This window comes from Herpailurus yagouaroundi, unplaced genomic scaffold, assembly GCF_014898765.1.
Source record: "Herpailurus yagouaroundi ecotype Mexico unplaced genomic scaffold, PumYag 165, whole genome shotgun sequence".
Taxonomy (NCBI): Eukaryota; Metazoa; Chordata; class Mammalia; order Carnivora; family Felidae; genus Herpailurus; species Herpailurus yagouaroundi.
Window position 1 is genome coordinate 19,621,335 of NW_024412406.1, and position 23,564 is coordinate 19,644,898.

Here is a 23,564-nt window from a genome sequence, read left to right on the forward strand (position 1 = left end):
CAACTACCTGCATTCTCTGCTTTCAACCTGCGAGTTGTAGAAGGTCATAAAAGCATAACAGCAACTTGTGCTTGACCTTATTGCTGCCTGATCCCTCTAGGAATCTGTTTACATTTTGCAAATTCAAGTTCCCAGATCTACCACTTTTTGTGTTTTTTGGTCATTTGACTTTGTGGCTCAGTTTTCTCATCTGTAAAATAGAAAATTATAATTTCCAACTGGAGTGCACATGTGTCTTGCCAACCACTTCTTTGTGGTGACATAGCCTTAGCTATTTGCGATGGAATTGTTATATTTTGCCTCCTAAATCATTAACCTTTGCTCTAAGTAGGACCGGAATAACAGCAGACAGTATGCTCTAACTGTAGAATGTATAAACATATTTTTGATTAAAAAAATCAGGCTAAAACTACAGATATGTGGGTATCCCAAGGGGATTTTTCCCCTTAGAATTGTGGAGACTCACTTGTTAAGAAAAATGAGAACATCCGGTTTTGAAAATAAAATTAACAGGCAACTTGGGTATTAACATGGCTTTAAGAGCTTAGCTGTTTTACCTACAAAATCGTGAGGTTTGACTGGGTGATCTCTAAGGTTCCTTGCAGCTTCAGGGATCTGTGATATTATGGTCCTGAGCTCTGCTTATGGGTCTGAAATTCATAGACCAAACTCCCGTGTCTCTTGAAATATAAGGCAGCAGTTCGGGGATGGTACTATTTCATCAGACAAAGAAGAATTTCTTGTTGCAAATGAATGTACTATTAGTTTTTGAGAGAAAACTCAATGATCTGCTGAGTGTACAAGGAGCAGTATTGAGTGTTTCCTAGCAGATAGATAGCTGGCAGGCTTAAAATGAGTATTGATGTGTTTATGTGGAGATAAGGATACACGTTAGCTTTTCTCAGAATTCCATTTTCAATTACTCTTGAACTAGTTTGAAAATTCATCGTCTTCACGCCAAATATCTTTTAGTGTGCCACGTATGCTGAGTAGCAGACCTTGACATCTCAACAGGGCTCACATAAGTATATACTCAGGCAAAAATTAAGCAGGATCAGGGGAGTGCAGACTTTTCGTGCTGCTCTGATATTCAGGAATCAAAAATCTTTGTCCATTTGATCATATACTTATATCTCTTCTCTCTCTCTTCTTATTTTGCCTCTCACTCTCTTCTTCCTTTTTCTTTTTCTCTCTTCTTTTTGTCTTTTCTTTCCTTTCACATAAAGTCCATTGCCTTTTTAGAAAAGAATGAGCAAATGCATGAATACAGGTCTCTCTACCATAAGCTGCTTCTGCCAGTTAAAAGCAGAGACAGCATCACAGGGAAATAGGACTGGAGGGGGTCTTGGAAAGTCACTCAGGCTACTTCTCTTACTTTAGGCCACCCCATACTATACATAGATGACCTTTCTAAATTAGAAGATTCCATCACCTTTCCTAGTCTCTCTTCCAGTATTGACCAACTTTCACTGTCAGAAATGCTGCAGTATTGAACCTGCTGCTAAATTGTCTCTAATGCTGGCAAGAGTGAATATGTTGACAACACACACACACACACACACACACACACACACACACACACAAATAAATACATAAATAAATAAAAGGAAGGTTTGGGGCATGATTCCAGAAAAGTTCCATGTTTCTAAATATGATGCTTTACAGGATGGCTGTACATATATGCAACCTAGGATCGAATTGATCCTCTTGAGATATAATAAGCCTATAATTCTCAGCTACTTTAAATCCTGTCTTGGTCCCATATGCAGCCACAGCTGTGAGGTCCTCAGTATGGTTATTTTAAATCAAACAAACTGTTTGTCTAAAGATAGACAATTAATAATGTTAGTAAAATTATGGGATGCAAATCTTTACAAATTGAAATTTTACTTATTTCACAGTATTTCATGGATTGTTGGATTTGGAAAGAGATTTTTCTTCTCCATCAGATGCTTAAACACCCTTTAGAATATCCAAGTGACCATCTATCCTCTATCTGAATGTATTTTGAAGATTGAATGTACTTATTAAGGCTCTTCCATTTTTTAGAGTACTCAAATTATTAAAAACTTCTTCTGTATGAAAAGCTTTGGACATAATATCAGTATTTTTTTTTATCCATTCCTTCTTAATTCAGAATTTGTAGCTTGCTTGCAATAAACCACTTCCACCTAATCCCAATAAAACAAAGCAAAGCAAAAATCAACCTGAACATAATTTACAAAGCTACATAGATCAGTAAGAAACTACTACACTTATTTAATTATGTAGGTTTTTGGTAGTAATCCGAAGAAGTAATTTGTTACAGCAGGAACACATACAAAAGAGAATACCTAATTATATATATTTTTTCCTTTGGGGAATCCAACCCTTTATTGTCTGAACTATTGATACCTTCAGCTGTTACATTTTTCTAGTAAGAGTTAGGATCTCTCCTTTGGTTTGTAATTGTCAAAAACATGGTCTTAAATACATATTAGCTTATTTTCATTTCATAACAGTAAAATCTTTGCTTTTATAAAATTAGCTGAAAGTACAGTTCAAAAGTAAAACATTTTATTAATGAAAAGCCAAAGAGCCAGCTGAACTAAAAATGGAATCTATGAAGAATACTGTATTTTAAAATGACAAATTTATTCCTTTTAGTTTGCTGTTGATATGACAAATGGGCAAGTGCAAAGGAAGAAAGAGCCATTCAAATAAATTATGGGGGATGAGAGGTCAGCATGTTGAAACTCAGAGGTGTGGTGTAGTGAAACATAGCGCACTCTGCCTCTGGCCCTTGGTTTCTTCACAACAAAAAATGGAATGGGTAGGTTATAACACCTGATACCGAAGGTTGTTGAAGGGATTAGAAATAAAATACACAAAGTAGCTGATAATCAATTGCCATTTTTATGACTCATATGCCTGATCTCTGGGTTTATAATGAATCTATAGAGAAGGGCCTCAAGGGAGTTTCCAGAGTTAGTGATCAAATTGTTACTCCATGAGTTTGGGAGACAGCTATAGTAGACAAATCATGGACTTGGGAGTCTGAAAGGCTTCGCTTTGAATTCTGGGTTTGCCACTTGCCAGAAGAATGACCTTAGGCAAGATATTCATCTCCCTGAACCTACATTTCCTTATCATGAGTGCCACATGAATAAAACACGTGGCGGGTGTTTAATAAGGGGACAATGCCCCCCCTTTTTTTTACCCTTTCCCAATAGAGCCAATCTATTGTAGACACTCCTATAGAGCCCAGAGTGCTCATAACCATGGGAGGGGTAGGCACTATCCAATTACTTTCAGAGATTTCAGAGTTTCAGATTGGCAGGCAAGTTGTGAAGTCTTGGCATTGTAACATGTTAACAAGGTCCCCACTGCTTGTCAAATGCATATCGTTATTGTTCTGTGTAGAAGGATGACACACTTCCTCCTAGTGCTGGTTGAACATCTCCTATACTGAGATACAGGGTTCCTCCACACCGCTGAGACAATGCTGTTGTCATAAACTCAATGTCATCACTCCAGCCGATGGTCCTGCCAAGTGGTATTTCTCCAAAACTCATATGGCTTCTTCTTCTTTTTTTTTAATCTTTCCCTTTTCTCAGGAAAGAGAGTGACGAAAGTTTCTGAAATACAGGCATTACAGTAGAAGTAAAGACCTGGAATCTGAATACTTGGGTCTGGCTCTTAGCTCTATTACTTATAGGATGTGTGAATTTGGGCAAGTCACATACCTAATTTTAGTCTGAGTTTCCTTCTCTATAACATGAGAATAATAATAATGGTAGGTTGATATCCTCACAGAATTGTTTTGAGAAGCAAACGAGATGATACAGTTGCTGAAAGCTGCTATGTGCTATATAAATGTGAACCTTATTATCTTATCAGACCTGACTGATCCAAAGACAATAACACCTTTGAAATCTCCCATAAGACTGAGAGAGGCTGAGATACTGTGCTTCTCTTCACCAGATGATTCTTTTGTAGTCAAAGCCTGGGGAACATGGTGCTGAGGCTGTAACTGCAGCAGAGCTCTAAAAAGCAAAACAGATTGGCAATTTAGGCTATACAGAATATATGTTTTAATATATAAGTTTCAAGATGTAAAGGTCATATAGTTGTATGATTTTGTGTAGTAAGTTTGTAGCAGTATAAGTCAATGGATTAGTGATTGGTGAAATATCTTTGTGAACTCCAGTAAACTAATAAATGGTAGTTATCTTTTGTTGTGACAACTGTTAGATATATAGTCAACTTCATAACTGCCCCCCACCTTATCTCCAAACTAATGGTCAGACTTGCTCCCCTAGATAATTCTAAAGAGGTTTAATTTAAACAAACAATCACACCAAAAAACATGCAAACAAATAGGTTTAATCATAACCTTGGTTCTAATCATTGATCCTATAGCTGGTGTTATATTTTTAACTAATATGTAATTTTTAAAAATGTAAATTAATACAGTAAACACAGTATTTACTCTATCATCGAACACACTGGCATGAGTTACATGTGTGATCCTCCCTCCTCCTGCTTCTCTTCTTGGACACAATTACTATCCGAAATCCTGTGTTTATCATTTGCGCTCTTGCCCATTTTAAAATATAATTTTATTTTACATCTGTATCCCTAAATACACACAATTTTAGCTGTTTTTACTTTATAATGATGTATTATGCTTATCCTTCATGTAACTTTGTACTTTCATTTTTCAGTCAATTATGTATTGCTAAGATTCATTTTTGTTGCTTTAACTATAGCTTATTTGTTCTGACTTTTGTATAATATTACATTTTGTGAATCTACTATGGTCTTTTTTCATACATTTTCTTGTGGATAAACATTTGTGTAGTTTCTACTTATCGCTTTTATAGTGAACATTCTTATACATGTCTCTCATGTACATGTGCGAAAGTAGAATTGCTAGGTTTGGGGCCATGTCTTGCTTAATATTACAAGGCAATGTTTAACTGTTCTTCCAAAGTAATTATGTCAATTTGTAATTCCACAAGCAATGTCAATGGCAATGTGCTATACCCTGTCAACAGCTGGTAATGTTAGATTTCTTAGTTTTTGGAATTGCTTGGATGTGAAATGATATGTCGTTATGGTTTTGATGTGTCTTTCCCTAATAACCAGTAAGATTGAACATTTCTTTATTGGCTATATGTGTTTTCTCTTTTGTGAAATGTCTGCTTATGTCTTTTGCCCATTTTCTATCAAGTGTTCCCTTCTTACTGATGTGCAAAATTTCTTTATATATTCTTGATGCTAATCATTTGGTGATTATACAGGTTGCAAATCTCTCAGTTGTCACTGTCTTGTCTCTTTCCTTAAGGTACCTTTGGTTGAACAGACGTTCTTTAACATCTTATGTACAACTCATTTATATGTACTTGGTATTATTTGATGTTGTTGTAATGGTGTACTCTTCTTTTTTCTTGTTTTTAGACTTCGATGCTTTTGGTAGATGCCAGAAAAGCATTTGATAAAGTTCAAAATCCATTACTCTTAAAAACATAGATACTAAAGGATAGCCACAGATCTCCTTGTGATAAAGATCTTCAGTCAGTAGTGACTTCATCCCTAATAGTGAAGCAGCATTTCCCAGAGTATGTTTGAGGAACACAGAAACCTATTTGATATTGTGCAAAAAAGAATTTTGGGGCCAAATAATGTCTAGAAAACAATGCTTTAAGAGACAGTTCCTTAAAAAAAATTTTTTTTTACATTTATTTATTTTTTTGAGAGATGGAGAGAGACAGTATGAGCAGGGGAGGGGCAGAGAGAGAGGGAGACACAGAATCCGAAGCAGGCTCCAGGCTCCGCGCTGTCAGCACAGAGCCCGATGCGGGCTCAAACCCACGACCCGTGAGATCATGACCTGAGCCGAAGTCGGACGCTTAACCGACTGAGCCACCCAGGTGCCCAATAGTTCCTTTAAGTCAGTTGTAAGACCAGCACGTCCTCTCATCATTATTACTTTTGAAATTCAAGCCAATGATTAGGCTAGGAATAAAAGTCTGACAGGAGGTCGCAAAATTCATGTTTTGAAATGGATACAATGGTTATCTTAGGTTTTTAAGGTAGACAAACTGAAAAATTATTAGAGATAGTGAAGACAGTATGGTGGCTAATTGCAAAATAATTATACAAATATCATCATTTTCCTATGTACAAGGGTAACCAGTTGCTGTATTTTATGTTAAGAAATGTAGCCAGGGGCGCCTGGGCGGCTCGGTTTGTTAAGTGTCCGACTCTTGATTTCAGCTCAAGTCATGATCTCAGAGGCATGAGATGGAGCCCTGGGTTGAGACTCTGCGCTGGGTGTGGAGCCTGTTTAGGATTCTTTCTCTTGCTCTTCCTCTGCCCCTCCCCCATATTCTCTCATAATCAATCAATCAATCAATCAGTCACAGCGTTGGTTTAAAAAAAAATGTAGCCAGAAGAGGAACACCTCTACCAGCTGTTTGCTTGCATGAAAATGAACCAGTGGCCTTATTTTCTGTGTTAGGAAAAAGAGTGACATCCAGGCAGTCTTTGGCTGCTTCCTTTGTCTTCCTGGAGTCCAGAATCCCAGGAAATTTAAGAACAGTGGTATAGGTGGTGTACTGCAGGACATTTTGGATCTCTCCTGGGGTCATGTAGAAGCTACTTCTTGGGGCTAGGTCTCCCATTTAGTTTTTCAGTTATGAATGTGTGATTTGGATTCAGGAGATCTGGATTCTGATTCTGATTGTATTGCTTATAGGCTATGGGGTTTAAGATGAATTATTTAACCTCTTTGAGGCAGAATTTCCTCTTTTGTGAAGGGGAGATAATGCCATCCTCGTAGGATTCTTCTGAGGTGTTTCTGAGGATGTTTGGAACATATTTGCACACTGTTAAGTTGTTATTACAAAGCCTAGAAGTCCATTATTTTAAGCTTAGCATGAATCACAGATGATGAATGCAACTTCTTGAAAAGAGATGGAACTTTCTACATTCTCTGAGATAGGGACTCACAGAATTTTCCTTCAGCTTTGCAGCCCCTGCTCTGGAATCCCCAAGACTGTCATGTCGAGTGGGAATGAGGGTGACATCTCACAAGCCCTGGGTGACAAGAGCCTGGTTGTTGCAAGTAAATCATTTGACTCCTGAGTTCTGGAGGCTAGAAGTCTGAGATCAGGGAGCCAGTAGGGTCAAATTCTGGTGAGAACTCTCTTCCTCGCTTGAGAACTGCTGCCTTCTCATAGAGTCCTAGGTGGACGAGAAAGAACAATGTCTTTTGATTTATGTTTTCTGACTGTATATTGCTGGTATATGGAAATGCAGTTGACTTCTATATTTTGATTTTATATCCAGCCATCTTTTTAAACTATCCCATATGTTAACTAATCAATTTGTACATAAGATTTTTGGGGATTTTCATATAGATAATGCTGTCATATAAATAATAAAAATGTGTTATCTCCCTTAAGATTTTTATGCCTTTACTTTCTTGTGGTTTTCTTATTGTGCTGGCTGAGACCTTCAGTACAATATTGTGTAGAAGTGGAGATGGAGGGCATTTTTGTCTCGTTTCTGACATTAACACACATTCTTTTAACTTTTCCTTTTTTGTTGTTGAGAGAGAGAGAAAGAGAGAGAGCATGAGTGAGAACATGAGAGGGGCAGAGGGAGAGAGAGAGAGAGAATTTAAAGCAGACTCCACGCCCAGCACAGGCCCTGGAGTGGGAATCGATCTCACTACTGTGAGATCATGACCTGAGCCCAAATCAAGAGTCAGATGCTTAACCAATTGAGCCATCCAGGCACCCCTTTAACTTTCCTTCTTGAGGATGATTACCCATTATTGTAAGTTTTGTAGGTTTTTTATTGATACCCTTATCAGGCTAAAGCTATCCTTTCTGTTTCTACTTTACTCAGATTTTTTGTATTCCTATGTTATCTTGATTTTATCAAATGATAACTTTGCATTAATTGTGAAAATCAAATGTTTTTTTCCCTTTAATCTGTTAATGTGGTGAATTATATTTCTAAATTTTTAGAGATCTAATCATCTTTGGATGGCTGGGATTTACTGAACTTGGTCCTGTTATATTATCATTTTATATACTCTGTTTTAGTTTGCTAATATTTTAGTTAGAGTCTCTACATGTGTTAATGAATGAATGGGCCTATAATTAAAAAAATTCTTTTCCTAGTTTGGAATCAATATTTATTGGTTTTATAAAATTAGTTGGGAAGAATTTTCTCTTTTTCCATTTTCCTGAAAATTTGTATACAGTCGGTATGACATTTTTTTCTTTCAAATGTTGCCAAAATTTGCCCAGCAAACCATTTGGACCTCGCATAGAATTTCTAATTTTATAGTCAACCCTATAGATTTTTTTTTTTACATTTTTTTCCCAATTGTAAATATAGTATATCTTCTTTGTGGAAAATAAAGAAAAGCATTAAAAAAAAAAAACAATCACTTATAAATTACCCATTAAAAAAAAAAAAAAAGAACGAACCACCGTCAACATTTTACTGGTGATTGAAATAGAGCAGTTAGATCCACCAGCCTCCTGAATGGTCAGTTTCTCAGTAAGGCCTACCTTAAGCACCCCTTTTCTGTTGTACCTCCCAAACTCTGTTTCCTGTTACTCTGTTTTTTTCCTTGTAGTATTTATCATAATCTAACATAGTAAATAATTTAATTATTTATTATGTTTCTTGTTTGTCTTCTAATAGAATGTGTGCTCTCAGAGGTTATAAATCCTTATGCTTTCTGTTTTGTTCGCTGTTAGATTGCTAGCACTCGAGCAGTGCCTTACGCAAGGCAGACGCTAGTAACATTTGCTTAATATATGTAATTTTTGTACAGAATTATTTATGTATTTTTACATAATGGAGTATCTGCCTTTTGTTTGTTTGTTTTGGTTTAACACTGCTTTAGAAAGATTTTCCTGTATCACTAATACTTCTCCTTCCGATCATGTTCAATGTACTGTACTGCAAATATATATCTTGAATTTCTTTACACATAGTATATCTATATATCAGTATACATATATGATACCTATATATCAGTATATAGATCTATCTCACATCAGAATCTCTCTCTTTGTCTATTTATTTATGTATACTTCTTAGTCCAGGCAAATCACACTGATATATTACAACCATAGATTAAAGTGTTATGCACATATTTAAAAGTGGGATGGATATATATATATATATATATATATATATATATATATATACACATATATGACTTGGCTGGACCAAGAGGTGTCTTATGCTATCTAATCTTCTGACTTGCTGAAAAACTAAAAGATACTGAAGAACCTATTTTTAGTGATTGCCTTGTCTCAGTCACATCCGTCTTTTACTAATGGCGGGTTAACTTCCCAAGGTATAATGTGGCACCTCCTTGGTCCCCTCTTATTGCCATTTGCTTCCTGATAGCTGTATGGAATGTGTGGGTATAAATGGAGAGGTACTGATGATGGTCAGGGAAGGGGGAAAACAACACTCCAGCTGCTACAAAAGATGGCGGGCATGCAGTTGAAGTCCATCTGCACCATTATTCACCTTTGCAACCAGGGATGGGCAGTGGGATGAGATAGACACCTTCCTAAGCTCTCTCACAGCGGCCCAGCATGGTTTGGCCTATGTTTGTGCTTTTTAGTCAAGTTTCATTGGCCTCCACATTAATGGTCAGGCCATTGCTCCTAGTTTTCAGAGTTGTTGTAAATTTTACCTGTTTATCGCATCCAAAGTATCTTTCTAAAATGCAAATCAGATTATGTTATTCACTTGATTTAAAAGTTTAAAGACACCCCATTGCTCTCAGGCTAAAAAATATTGGTATTCCTTTATAAGGCCCAAAACTCACTGTACTATTTTTTTCCTTCATGGCTAGTCAGCCTTAATTCCCTCCATACCCCACCACACATCCTATAATCCAACCACAATGAATTTATTTGTTTAAAAAAAAAAGTCTCCTTCATCTCTTGGAACACGCTAACTCCTCTTCCCCTTTCCTTACCATCTTTGCTCTTTCTTGCTCCTTGTTTACCCAAATAGTTTTTACTCAATTTTTGGATTTCCTCTTCTATTGGAATTTCTCCAGGAAGCCTCATACTAGTTTTAGTCTTGGTGACATGTCCTTCCCATTCTACCCCTTTCATAAAATTTGTCTATATTTGTCTCAAGTGGCTTTATTTCCCACTAGAAGATAAGATCCTTAAAGTTAAAGACTTTCTATATCTTGCTCTCCATGATATCCTCAAGGTCTAGTATAGTGCCTGTCATTTTATAATTGTAGAATAAACACTTGGTGACTAAAAAAATGATATTTTTTTTCTTTTTTTGTGTCCTCAGAGACTTCAAGCATTTGTCATTTTAAACCAGCAGAAGCATGAATAATGAAGGGAGTGCATAGTGCAGTGGTAGAAGGTTCAGACTCTGAGCCTATGAGCCAGTGTTTGAAAGCTTGCTCTAACATTTACTAGCTCTATGACTTCGGGTGAGTTATTGAACTGCTCTGCCTCAGTTTTCTGCATCTGTTAAGTGGAGATAATATTATTACATATCTCAAAAGGTTGTTATGAGGATTAAATAAGTTAACCTTTGTAAAGCTTTTAGAATTTACATGGCACATAGTAAACATATATATTGAGTATGGTATTTAAATAAACAAATATTTCCCCCAGTAGCCTTTTGAATTGAGAGTTATAAAATATTTAAAGCATATTTTTGACCGACTTTCAGGTCTATTAGTATACTTCAAAGTGTGGCTGCCTAAGCTAACTTCAACACACACACACACACACACACACACATATATAATATATATTGGTATTTTATTGCATTGGCAATAAGGAACGAGTGGCTCATAGCACTATTTTTATTCATTATAATCAGCTGTAATATTTTTGGAACATCCTTATGTTCTTCAAAAACTTACTTCATGAACTAAACCTCTTTAATATCTGCCAGGCACCATAATGTGAAGATAGTGGTTGTGGTCCTTCGATTTTCTTAGTACTTTTCTCACTGCAAAATTATGGCTGTTGCTTTAGATTATATTCCGACATCATGATCTTGGGTGATTCTTAATAGTAACCTAGACAGGTGTAGTATGGGATGATACTGCAGAGTAGTTACATACAGAGAACTTCGGCAGCAACTTTGCCTGTAATATGAGTTGCCAAAGTGGCTCCCTCTATTAGATGTGCTCATACCCCACCAGTTTCCATTGAGGCATGGGCAGAAGCAGAGAGATCAAGGGCTATTGGCACCATCAGAATGATGGGAAGTTTTTATATTCTGTGCATCCCTCAGTACTAAAGTTCTCTAGAGTCTATGAGGCCCTAGCGCTACTCTGAAACCGTAAGTTTAAACTGGGACATGTTAGGAGACTCAGGAAGAACAGAGGAAATATTCCATAGAAATATGGAAGTTTGGGATAGTAAACAAAGAATAGGTAAGTTTTAGAATCATGTTGAATGGTAATTGGGAATACTTCAATACATCTTATTTCATTTAATTATCAACCCTGGGGAAGGATGTAAACTGAATATTTAAGCAGTTAAAGAAGTCCTTACATTTGTTCACCAATATGTATTGAATAATTACTACCAGGTTCAGTGGTGAAGTATTCTAGGCTTCATAACAAAGTGTCACTGGTGTGGAGGAGGAGCTTAGTTTCGATTTGTGTTGACCCAGTCATGAAGGTGTGGTTTAAGTTGGGTTTGGGGAGAAATCAAATCAAATATAGAATTTAGCTCTAGTGAGGGGAAATGGGAAGTCCAAGGCCTAAAGGGGAAGAGGGTTAGTAGGTTCAGGTGTGATTTGACAGCTCTCTTTACCAAATGAGCTTCTTCATGAAGCAGGAAATAGTGCCTGAGGTGGAGCCTGTTTAGGAGTAAGGCAAGACAGAGTCCATATTATGAAACCTCTTTTAGGCCATCCTGAGTCTTCTAGGGGAGTACTTGGGTTTGGGGGAAAAAAACTTGCTGTGCTGGGTTTTACATTTTCCAGTGTTTGTACTGAATACTCAAGAAACCATGTCAGACAGATGACCTTTCCCAAGATGTTCCCAAGATGTATATTCTGTAGATCATCAAAGTATTTAACAGTGGCTAGATGCATGGGTTCTGGTGTCAGACAGCTTTGCTTCTAACACAGACTTCAAGCAAGTTATGCAACTATAAATGGAAATAAAAATAGTACCTGCTATTTTTTAAAATTATTTTTAATAAAAATTTGGTTGTTATGAAGATTAAGTTTCAGTGTTTGGTATGGAGTAAGCAGTCAATATTCATTAGTCATTCTCATTTTTATATAGTATGGTAACAGTGATGTGTTGCTGAAAACGTTTGGGCTTTAGCATGCCCAAGTATGAGGTGACTGCATTTGAACCTTCGTTATGCAACTTTATTGTTGAACTTCCCTTTCTCATCCATAAAGTAGGGGTAAAAATTATGTAGTAGGGCTGTAAGCTAAAAATGAGATAATGCATGTGGCTTATAGCAAACTGTTATTGCTGCTTTTGGTTCAATTTCCAAGATGATAAAGCCAGCTGTGAGCATCCAGTGTAGATGGTAGGGTGCTTGCTTCGGCAGCACATATACTAGATGGTAGGGACACATTTCCTCCTTTCTGGGATGAGACCTTACTTAGTGTGTGGCACTGATGAGAATAACTCTGATTTATGGCTTTCTGCATTGCAAGGCTCATAATCAGTGGGTTACTCTGAGTAATACAAAGTGGCAGAGAAATTCAGCGTATGAAAAGAGCATTTATATAATTTGTTACCTTCTATATCAGCCTCTGGGCTGTAATCTCAGCTCTGAGTCTGTACTGTAGGATGTGGCAGGCCAATATACTTGCCTCGGAAAGATGCTTAGGTATATCTGGAATGGGAGAACTTACTTTTACTATAATTAATTTCTATATTGATTTTACTAGTGGGTAGGTACGAGACATAATCCCTCCTGAGTCTCAAACACTAATCTGGAGACCTGGAACAGGATTTCAAGAAACTGTCACTATAAGGTGTGAGGTCAGAACTGGATCTGGGATTTCCATTTCAAGGTCATGGAGATAGCCTGGGGGAATTATCTATATGCTCTGAGATAACTCAGAAAATCATTGGCATACCCATTTCAATTTAGTTGACCTTAGTAAAAATGGGAGGTTTTATATCAGTTTAACATCCTTAGAGTTCTCTCTCTTCATCTCCTCTTCTGTTTGGCAAAGGGATTTCCAGCCTATTTTCAGGAAACTTCTACAATAAGTTTATATATTATATATAATATGTAATTTGTTATATGTAGTGTATAGTTAGCCTGAACTAGTACTTATGGGCTTCTTTAAGGATCTGGTATATAGAACCTACAGTGAAAGCTGAAAGATGAAAAAACAGAATCTTTTTGAGGGGCTAAAGAAACTCAATTACATGTCTAGGCATAGGATGAAAAAGTACATGGGGACGGAGAGAATGAAAACACAGTAAAGGGGTGATGGCAGATGGAACAAATCTCAGAGAAGGAGAGATGGGCAAAGATAGAGGGCACTGGGGTGGAAGAGTAAACATGTTTCTTTGGGATAGGGACTAGGTAAAATGGATGATGAGGTTATGGGGAACCTTCAATTGGATAATGTCCACCTTTTCAGTAAAGTGACAATGTCACCATCCCAGGAATGGAGTCTTGAAATGATTGGAAAGAGCTTAATACAGCTGTAATGTACTATAAGATAGGGAGACAAAAAGTAAAATGACTTCTGAGCAGAGTGGAGGATGTATGGTTGATGCTAGCTATCATAATTTGTAGTGAGTCCAAGCGGCATGATTTTGTGGCTTTCTCTGGTGATGTTAAGTAGCCTCGGGGTATAAACAAAAAACGATGGAATTGAATCATAATACCAGTCTCTCAAGTTAGGAGGACTGTTTTTCCATAGGGAAAGAAGTTTTCCTTCTTTTGCTTAATCTGATGTGATTTTGTTTCCTTCCAACTCCTTAGCATTCTTTTGTTGGGTACTAACCACAATGAAGTGCAACAATTGGTCCCATATTCTTTTGCAAAGAATTTTTAACATAAAATTTTTCATAAAAATAAATTTACTAATCATACTTTTTTTTTTAATTTTTTTTTCAACGTTTATTTATTTTTTTTGGGACAGAGAGAGACAGAGCATGAACGGGGGAGGGGCAGAGAGAGAGGGAGACACAGAATCGGAAACAGGCTCCAGGCTCTGAGCCATCAGCCCAGAGCCCGACGCGGGGCTCGAACTCACGGACCGCGAGATCGTGACCTGGCTGAAGTCGGACACTTAACCGACTGCGCCACCCAGGCGCCCCTAATCATACTTTTTAATGGCTACCTACTATATGGAACATGCCTATTCACTTTTTATTTTACTCTAGTCTTTTCAGATAGCCTTTCCTGTATATGTTGCTATAATATTGAAATAGGTCATTTAAAATTTTTCTTCATCTCTTAGAAGACTGGTTCTGAACAATAGCTATCCCTTGGCAACATTATATTATACATTGAGTGGTGCTAACCATGTTTTAGAACTTTGGAGTCTATCAAATGATATGTTCAATTCTTGGTATCATGCTTAGCTTTAGCAAGAAAAATCTCTCATTTCTAACAGTGAGATATCTGAAGATCTTAGGTTCATTCATCATCTTTTCCAACTTGTTCCAGCAAGACATGGAATAGTTATTGACCTTTCCAATATTTTGAATTCTATTGGCTTTTCTTCATTACTTTATAAAGGTTCAACATGCTATCTGCTTGGATGCAATGTCATCATTCATGCTGAACCAATAGCCAGCTGTGAGAGGCAAATTCTTCCATTAAAACATGTGGGCTTAGGGGTATTTAGGGCTTTGAAGCTATTTTGCATGATACTGTAATGGTGGATACATGTCATTATATATTTGTCAAAATTTATGGTATGCACAATAAAAAACATGAACCCTAATTTAAACTATGGATCTTAGTTAATGATAATGTAACAATATTGGCTTATCAGTTGTAACAAATATGCCACACTCATGCAAGATGTTAATAATAGGAGAAAAGTGTGTGTGAGGTGGGAAGGGTGAGAGGATATACCGGAACTCTGTACTTTCTGCTCAAGTTTCATAAAACTACCCTAAAAAAATAATGCCTATTAATTAAAACATTACGTGGGCTTCCAAAGAGGAGATGAAGATTCACAGCTAAAAGAAACAGTCGACATTTACAAAGAATGCTATGTCAAGCAATAGAAAGGAACAGAATGTGTTAAAAGTTTATAGGTTACAAGTAAAGCATTCTGGTTACCTGGTTGCACACGCATTTCAAACAACATATTTATGCTGACTTAAGTATACACATAAAAGTAAATTCCTACTTATATATGAACTGCTAGTATCTGCATACTCATAGGCATAAACGAGCATGAGAATTGCAGCACTGGGCCCACGCTACGCTCACCAGTCATGTTTCTAGCAGTAGCATCAGACTATGTTTTGTGGAAAGATGTGGCTGCCTTAAGTTTTGAGATCCAAAATTCCTCCAAAGTTTTCTTATTTTACCCTTAACCTGCTGTATAATTATCTACTATCTTATCATAGATCTTCTTGAGCCTGTTTATATTTGATTCTTTTCCAAATAGGTAACAAGTTCTAAACATTTACACTTATTAACAGTTTTATGACTTAAAGCTATCCCTTAAAATTTTCCCAGGGATAATCCATTATTCTAGTGGTCTGGCAAATTAATGTGTTCTCATTTTTCTCTAATCCTCCCTGATTTTAAAAATTTAAAAAGAGATATCTCAGGTAATATTTTTCCCATGATCACAAAATTATAAGATATTTTCTTATCTTTTGAAAAGGGAACTTTGACATCCCATGTTCCTCCAAGGAAGAGTATGAGGCTACTTAAATTATGTGAGTTCAGGAATTTTAATAGTTTACTTCCTTTAGTACCTTGCCAATTAATTGGTTGCTGCCTGAGATTTCACTGTGTTAAAAAAGAGACCACAGACCCAAAATAGACTCACTTGTGCTAAGCCGACATCACCAAACTGAGACTTCATACTTAACCTAATTGTAGTTTCCACCTCTCAATAATATAATCTTAACCAGTCAGATTGGAATTGCCTGGTAAACAGATAGCAAGTTAATCTGCCTGATATCCTCCACTTCACCGTTCCCCAAAGGAAGGTGACCTTGTCTGAAACAATCTACTCTTTGCTTCTAACTTCCTTGTCCTACCTTCTGTCTATAAACATCTTCCATTTTGTATAGCTCTTCAGAGCTTCTTTCTGTTTACTGGATTGGATGCTGCCAATTCATGAATTGTTGCATAAAGTCCCCTAGATTTTTAAATTTACTCAGTTAAGGCTTGTTTTTTTTTTTTAACAGATTTGATGGCAGTGTCCTGATCTGAAGGAAAACTTCTGATGGCTTTGGGGACAACAAGAAGCAGAGACATGATACCTGTGAACTCTTTGAGTGTTCTATCTTCCTTGCCATTTCTGAAGGCCATGGGTAAGTTCCTCTTAGTTCTGAGCTCTGCTCTTTTCGAGTTGCGCTCCTGATCTAATGTTCATGTTGGAAACTGTGATAGTTCAGACTGCAATTCCCTATGTGATAGGAAAAGCCCAGCCCTTGGTTCAGTCCCCAGATTCCATGTTGGGAACTGCTGGTGGTTTAGTCCACTGTTTCTCATTAGTTTGGAATCTCAGTCTGTGGTCCCCATTTGTTGGGTCTGTTGTCAGCCCTTTCCATAATCCCAGAGACAACGTTGGGACTGTTGGTGGTACACAAAGGGCCTTCTCTTGGCCAGGCTGCAGTAGCTTTTCTTGGTTACTGTTGTGTGTCAAGGTGCACATGTTTGTTTCCCTTGTTTTGTGTAGATAAAGTTATTGTTAATGGGAATCTTTGAGGCCAAAAGCTGCAAAATTGGTGATATGGGTCAAGAAGTTAAAAGCTGTTAGAGTGCTCTCCACTTAACTCTGAGATTCCTGTGTCAAGATAAGTTGCTCATGAAACAGGTTAGATTGATACTGGGTCACCTTCCAACCTCAAGAAAATTTCTGTGCAGTGAGGTACACTGTGAGCACCACACAGCCTCTAACTCAGCAGTACATCCCCCTTAGATATTAGTTTAGCTCTGAGATACCCAAAAGGCTTAGCTAAAAAAAAGGATGACATCCTTAAATTCCAAAGAGTTGAGTGTGTCACCTTCCAGCACACCCACTTATTTTATGTCTAAGAACTATGGTCCCAGAAGCTATAAATAGCTACAAAAATGGCAAAATCTAAATAAAATAAGCTTAGAATTATAATGGCCATTATGGGGAACATTCTAATTAGAAAAGATTGTTCATTTAAGAAGTGTATTTGAAAGGAAGGTTCCTGAATTAAACAGAGAGGATAGGATACCTATTTTAATTTCATGAAAACACAGTTATTTATTTGCATACGTTCAATAAGAATCTGTTCTCCTTGTAACAGGATACAAGTGGAAACTTTGGCTATATAGTACCAAGGCTTTGGTCAGAATATCACGTTTGATAGACATGTATGTAGACTCACCTATGACCAGACAGCTTTAAGGAACTGCTTGGAAAAATTGGCCTTGCTTGTATCTTGTTTATAAGGTTCCCAGTAGCCTTACCAGATGAGTAATGAAGGTCACTTCCTGGCATGCCCAGGAAACTCAGGATATTTGGGGGGACTACCAGAAGAGAGAATTCACCCAAACTATAGGTATTACAGTTAAAATCCAATGATGAGTCCTGGTTTGTCCTCTTGGCCTCTGGGACTTTTAAGAATTCAATCTGAGATTCCTTATGAAGAGTTCTAGCAAAATAGTCTATAAAAAGAGCTCATATGGTCAATCACAATTTTGGCTGCACTTATGTAAATAATTAGGCCAAGTTTAATTCAAAGAATTTAGTTTTAGTGTAATTATCTTGGTTAAAAAAATGGGGGTGATTATAGAGAGAAAAACTATATTGGCACTTTTGTAGACATTAGGTTCTAGTCCTGTTGATTGTTTTTGAGGGGTTTTTATAGACCTATAAAGTAGGATGGATCCTGAATTCTTCTTGTTTTCTCAAGTGTCTGGCTACGTCTCTCCAAACTTTTAGAATTTTCTCCCATCCTTCTGTTTTGGAATCGTTAAGAACACGGGCTGCCCCCAAATCTCCTCGAAAGGGACTATACTGGGTCCTCCTCACTACCCACATAGCCCACAGACTTCAGAGCCTTGAATGTTGGGACCACATCTACCAATTAAAAAGGGAGTGCCGTCATAGGCTTCAAAATCAAACTGACAAAGAAGAGATGTAGCTGACATCGACGTAGACTGCTTCCTCCCTGGATGTCATATCAAGAACATTTTTCTTTTCATTCTTCCTTCTCTTTCTGACCAATCATTTTCCTAATTCTTACACCATGGAAGTCTTTATGCCTCTTTTGTCCATTTTTGCCTCTCTCTGGCCTAGATAAATAATGATATCTCAGGCCATTGCCAAGGGGATAACCTTTCGGACTGCTGGATTTGTCATCAAAAACTGACCTGTCTGCAATGCTAGAATCCGTTAACAGTGCCGCCTTTAGCAGGAATGGTTTGTGCCACAATAGAATATGTGTTTGTCGTGGTGGTTATCATTCTCCTTGGGGCTATGAATGCCTAGTTGGCTGCTGTAAAACTAGACAATGCCTCTTAGGTTATCTAACTTTGTGCCTGTTTGAAAACAAACTGAGATGCCTCAGTGGTCAACTCCCTTGGATTTATATCACTGAGTTAGAAAGGTCATACCAGGAGATATTTATAATTCAGAATTTACTTCCTTTGGCAAGTCCCTACTTCCCTGTTTGGGGATGAGTACAAATGAAGCTATGATCAGGAATTTCTCCTTAACTCTAGAAAATATGGAAGAATCCTTTACGAAAGTGATAGCTGCCCCAAAAGATTCGTAGGCTTTCTGGCCAAGATCCGTCTTGATAATAGGACAGCCCTTGATTATCTTTTAGTTGAACAAGGAGGTGTCTATGCTGTGACCAACACCATTTATTGCACCTGAATTAACATTTCTGGAGAAGTGTAAACTCAGCTACATGAGATCGTTGAACAAGCCAAGTGGCTTAAGGAAGTGACTCCTTCAATGCAGTCTTTCTTTGACTGATTTGATTTTGATTGGTTTGGATCTTGGGGACCATGGCTCTGAAGTACACTCCAGACATTGGGAATTACCCTGCTTATAATAGTCATGGTAATCTCTCCAATGCACTGTATTTTCTCAAAAGCTTTAAATGCATGTTTGTGGCCATTGACCACCATGCAAATGATCCTGTTAGAACTGGAACATCAAAAAAGGAATGTAGAGAATGACTGACTAAAAAAAAAAAAAAAAAAAAAAAAGTGAACTTGAACTTTTGACCTGTGAATAACACAGAGATTCAACAACCAACAAATGTTATCTGTGAATACCACACAGAGGATCAAACAAAAAGTTTGAGAACTTCAGAGCAGTATCTGGGAATGATGCTCATGTCTTAAATTGTGATCACATCTCTTGGTTAACTGAGTCTGATCAACAAGGGGATATTGTTAAAAAAGAGACAACAGCCACAAAATGGAGTTACTTGCGCTAAGCCTGCATCACCAAACGGAGACTTAATACCTAACCTAATTGCAATTTCAGTCTCTCTGGGAATGTAATTTTAACCAGTCAGACTGAAATTTCCTGGTCAGCACTAGTGAGGTAATCTGCCTGATAGGCTCCTGCTGTCCCCCAAAGGAAGGTGACCTTGCCCCAAACAATCCACTTTTGTTACTAATTGTCTTGTTGCCTCCTTCTGCTGATAAAAGTCTTCCATTTTGTATAGTTCTTCAAAGCTTCTAATTACTAGACAGATTCATGGATTGTTGAATAAAGCCAATAAAGTGTTTAAATTTACTCAATTGAACTATATTTTCTTAAACACTGTTAAATACTTCCTCCTTTGACATGATTGTTTGACTACTGTTAACATTTTACTACACAGGGAGGTACATACAGAATGAAGAGAGTGAGAATAGAGAAAATAAGTGTCCTCAAACTTTGCATCTGTGCTTAGAAAAGTGAGAAATTTGTCAACGGTTTCCATCAGTGGATAATCAAGGGCATGAGATAGTGGTCTATTCCATGGGACACCAGAAATGTTGGCTTTAATAGCATGTTAGGCCAGTACTCAGCAGTTAGGCTACAGTGACTCCAGATACCCTTGTTGGTTTGTAAGTGGTTGCTTGGTGTAGGAACTGACTTTGAAATGACTGAAGTTGGAATATTTCCTCTTCAATGATATGATTCTGGAAAGTAGTCTATTATAATGCAAAGAGCATGGGCAGGAGCTAGGTCTAAATCAAATTCCAAACCTGCCAATAAGATATGTGTGACTTTAAGCACATTTCTTATCTTCTCTTTTGCTTCCACCTATTCCTCTGGAAAATGGAGAAATAAACTCATAGGATTGCTTCCATTAATGAGGCAATAAAACTAAAATACAAGTTTGGTGTCTGGAACATTGTTGGCACCTAATACTGGGTAACTGTTACTGTGGCCTGAAATGAAGTTTATCTTCCACTTCCTGGTACTTTCAGGATCTGATACTTTAGCCTCACCGTTAGGAAAAGCTGAGTGTCCTCAATTAACAGAGGCTTCCCTATATACTTCTTCTGTCATATAATTTGCAGTCTTGGAATAATAAAACTAGAAAGAGCTTGGAGAGAACCTATTTCCAAAGCTTTATAATGCACACTAAAAAATCTGACACCAAGGGGTTTGATATGACCAGCTGAGGAACCTACTTGGTACCGATCCCTTCCACATAGTAAGACTAAGCATGACCTTACTTTACTTTAACGGAGAAATAGCATGACAATGTAGCAAACATAAAAGGTACAGTTTTTTTTTTGTTTTGTTTTTCTTTTTTTAATATCACCCTTACAAGAATAAAATTTTCTTTATTGGGATGCCTGGGTGGCTCAGTCAGTTAAGCATCTGACTCTTGGTTTTGGATCAGGTCATGATCTCAAGCTTTGTGAGTTCAAGCCCTGCATCTGGCTGTACATTGAGAATGTGGAGTCTGCTTGGGATTCTTTCTCTGTCCCTCCCCTGCTTGCACTCTCTTCTCTCTCAAAATAAATAAATAAACCTTAAAAAAATAAAAATAAATGTGAAGTTCAGGTAAACAATTTTTTAAAAAAATTGTCTAATTCTTGTCCCTATAGAATAAATTACACAGAATTGTAATCATTTAGGTATTATTTTGAATGTTGCTTTTTATAGTTAATCACATGCCTATCATTTTTTTCAGTATTGTTATATAATTTTTAAAATTATACTTTTTAATGGCTGTATAATATTTAACTCGATGGAAGTATTATCTGAAAACATTTGCTGACAATTGAAAATTTTCTGTTGCTACCTATACAGCAATGGATATCAAGGCAAACAGTCTTTTCTTTATCATTCCATTTGATACATACTGAAATTTCACATTCTTAGGTCAAAGAGTAAGGAAATTTAATGGATCTTAATATGTATTGCCAAATAACTACCAAAAATATTATGCTAATTTATAATAGCACCAACAATGTACATTAGATTCGCTGTAGCCACACCAATAATGAGTACTGTTTTTAAAATATTTGCTAATTTAATAGGTGTGAAAGGGTACCTCATCATTTTAATGTAAATTTATTCAATAATTAGTGTGGCTGAACATTTTTTCTATGTGTTTACTTACATGTTAGGTTTTTCCTTGTGTCCATTGACTCTTCCTAGAAATTGTTTATCTATTAAGATTAAAACCGTTACTTTCTAAGAAGTGTTTCCTTCAATGGTTTAATTTATTTTTAACTTTCTATTTTAAAAGGAAATTCACATTTCTGATAAAGAATTCACTGTAAAGTTCCAAGACTATCATAATCATCTGTCACTGTTGTCAAATCAACTTACATAAAAAGAAATACTAGAAAATCCCTTTATGTGTCAAAAGTATGCATATGCACTATATTTATTTCAGGTCCTAAGTATGTGATATGCAAAGAGTCAAGTGAGGTAAAACTACTTTACAGTTGATATTTGTAGTCCTTAGCATTCTGTCGTCATATTATGAAAGACAATAATACGAGAAACTTTCATAGATTTTATAGAAGAAAGAGCCTTTCATAGATTTTATAAAGCACTTAAGAAGTGATTTTTAAAGTGGCTATTCAAGGAATAGAAAGGCTATTATGTGTATGCTTATTTATATTCAAGGGGCAAGATATTACTTATAAAACAGTATTGTTAAAATTTTTTAAAGAGTGAAGATTGATCTCTCCTCTCTTAGTTGCACTCCCAACTTTCTAAGTTTACTGTCTAGATGAATTCTTTTTACTCTGATGTTGGAGAGTTGAGAAATAGTAGATTTTTAAAAAGTAGTAGTAGACCCAACATACCAACATATGACAAGATTCTATCTACCTTGGGCTTCTGAAGTGCCTTTAGAAACATAAGATTAAAAACAAAATCACCGGCTTGTAAGGCACTATTACTGACCATCTGGTCCAATTTATGTGTCTTTTCTACTACATCTGCTAAAAGTAGTATTTGAAACTATGCTTGAACATTACAGTGAAAGGGAATGTCCTCTTTCAGAGGCATCCAAATCCTGGGACAACTCTGAATGTTAGAAAATTCTTTTCTGTATAGAGTTAAAAGCTGTTTTGGTTTGTTTGTTAGTTTTTTGTTGTTGCTGTTGTTGGTATCACTTAGTCATTAGTCTTGGTTTTACTCTAGAGATTTGTGGAACAAGTTCAGTCTCTCTTCCACATGACAGGCCTTCAAATATTTGAAACCAGCTCATGAACAAAAAACTACAATGCAAAGCACAGAAGAAATGCCATAATTGTGGTATAGAGATTTATTGATTGAGGTGCTTCAAAGTGTGTAGAGATCAAATCAGTTTAGGGAATTCAAGAGTATGTGACAATTAAGATAGACTGAAGTGAGTGGTGGATTTTCCAAGGAGAGTGGACTGAAAAAGTGGAAACATGGAGTAAAGCAAGAATATGTCCCAGAAACAGTTCAGTTTGGCTGATGCATAGAAGTGTGAACTCTGAGAAGGAAACTGGGAAAAAGCATTATGAAAAGGCTTGCGCACAAGCAATTATTAAAGGTTTTAGAAGTAGGGTCTGAGCTCTGGGAAAATCAATTGACCGTAGAACTAACAGGATTGATGGAAATGCAGAAAAATAGGATCAAGGACTATTCTCTTACAAAAGTGTAGTGAGCAGGCTATGAAGGCCTGAATGTGTGACGGAAGTTGGAATGGGGAGGAGATGGATATGGAGTACAACGTATAGAACTTTGAAACAAATTTGAAAGTAACTTAGTAGGTTGAGGAGAGGAGGAAAGAAAACAAGGGAAAGCAAGAAAGAAAAGATGACCCTAGTGTTTCACGTTTCAGCTCTAGAAGAATGGCCGTGCTAGAAACAAAGGTTGCAAAAAAGAGTAGTTTGCTGAGATTGGAGAAAGACAATGAGTTGCTTCGC

At 36.8% G+C, this 23,564-nt stretch overlaps 1 long non-coding RNA gene across 1 annotated transcript in view; it reads left to right on the plus strand.

Moving 5' to 3' along the window:
- LOC121038195 (uncharacterized) overlaps nt 1-23,564 on the plus strand; it is a 213,711-nt gene that overhangs the window by 18,410 nt on the left and 171,737 nt on the right. The window contains exon 2 of the long non-coding RNA XR_005794218.1: nt 16,394-16,519. This is a non-coding gene — a long non-coding RNA (uncharacterized LOC121038195). The remainder of the gene's footprint in view (nt 1-16,393; nt 16,520-23,564) is intronic.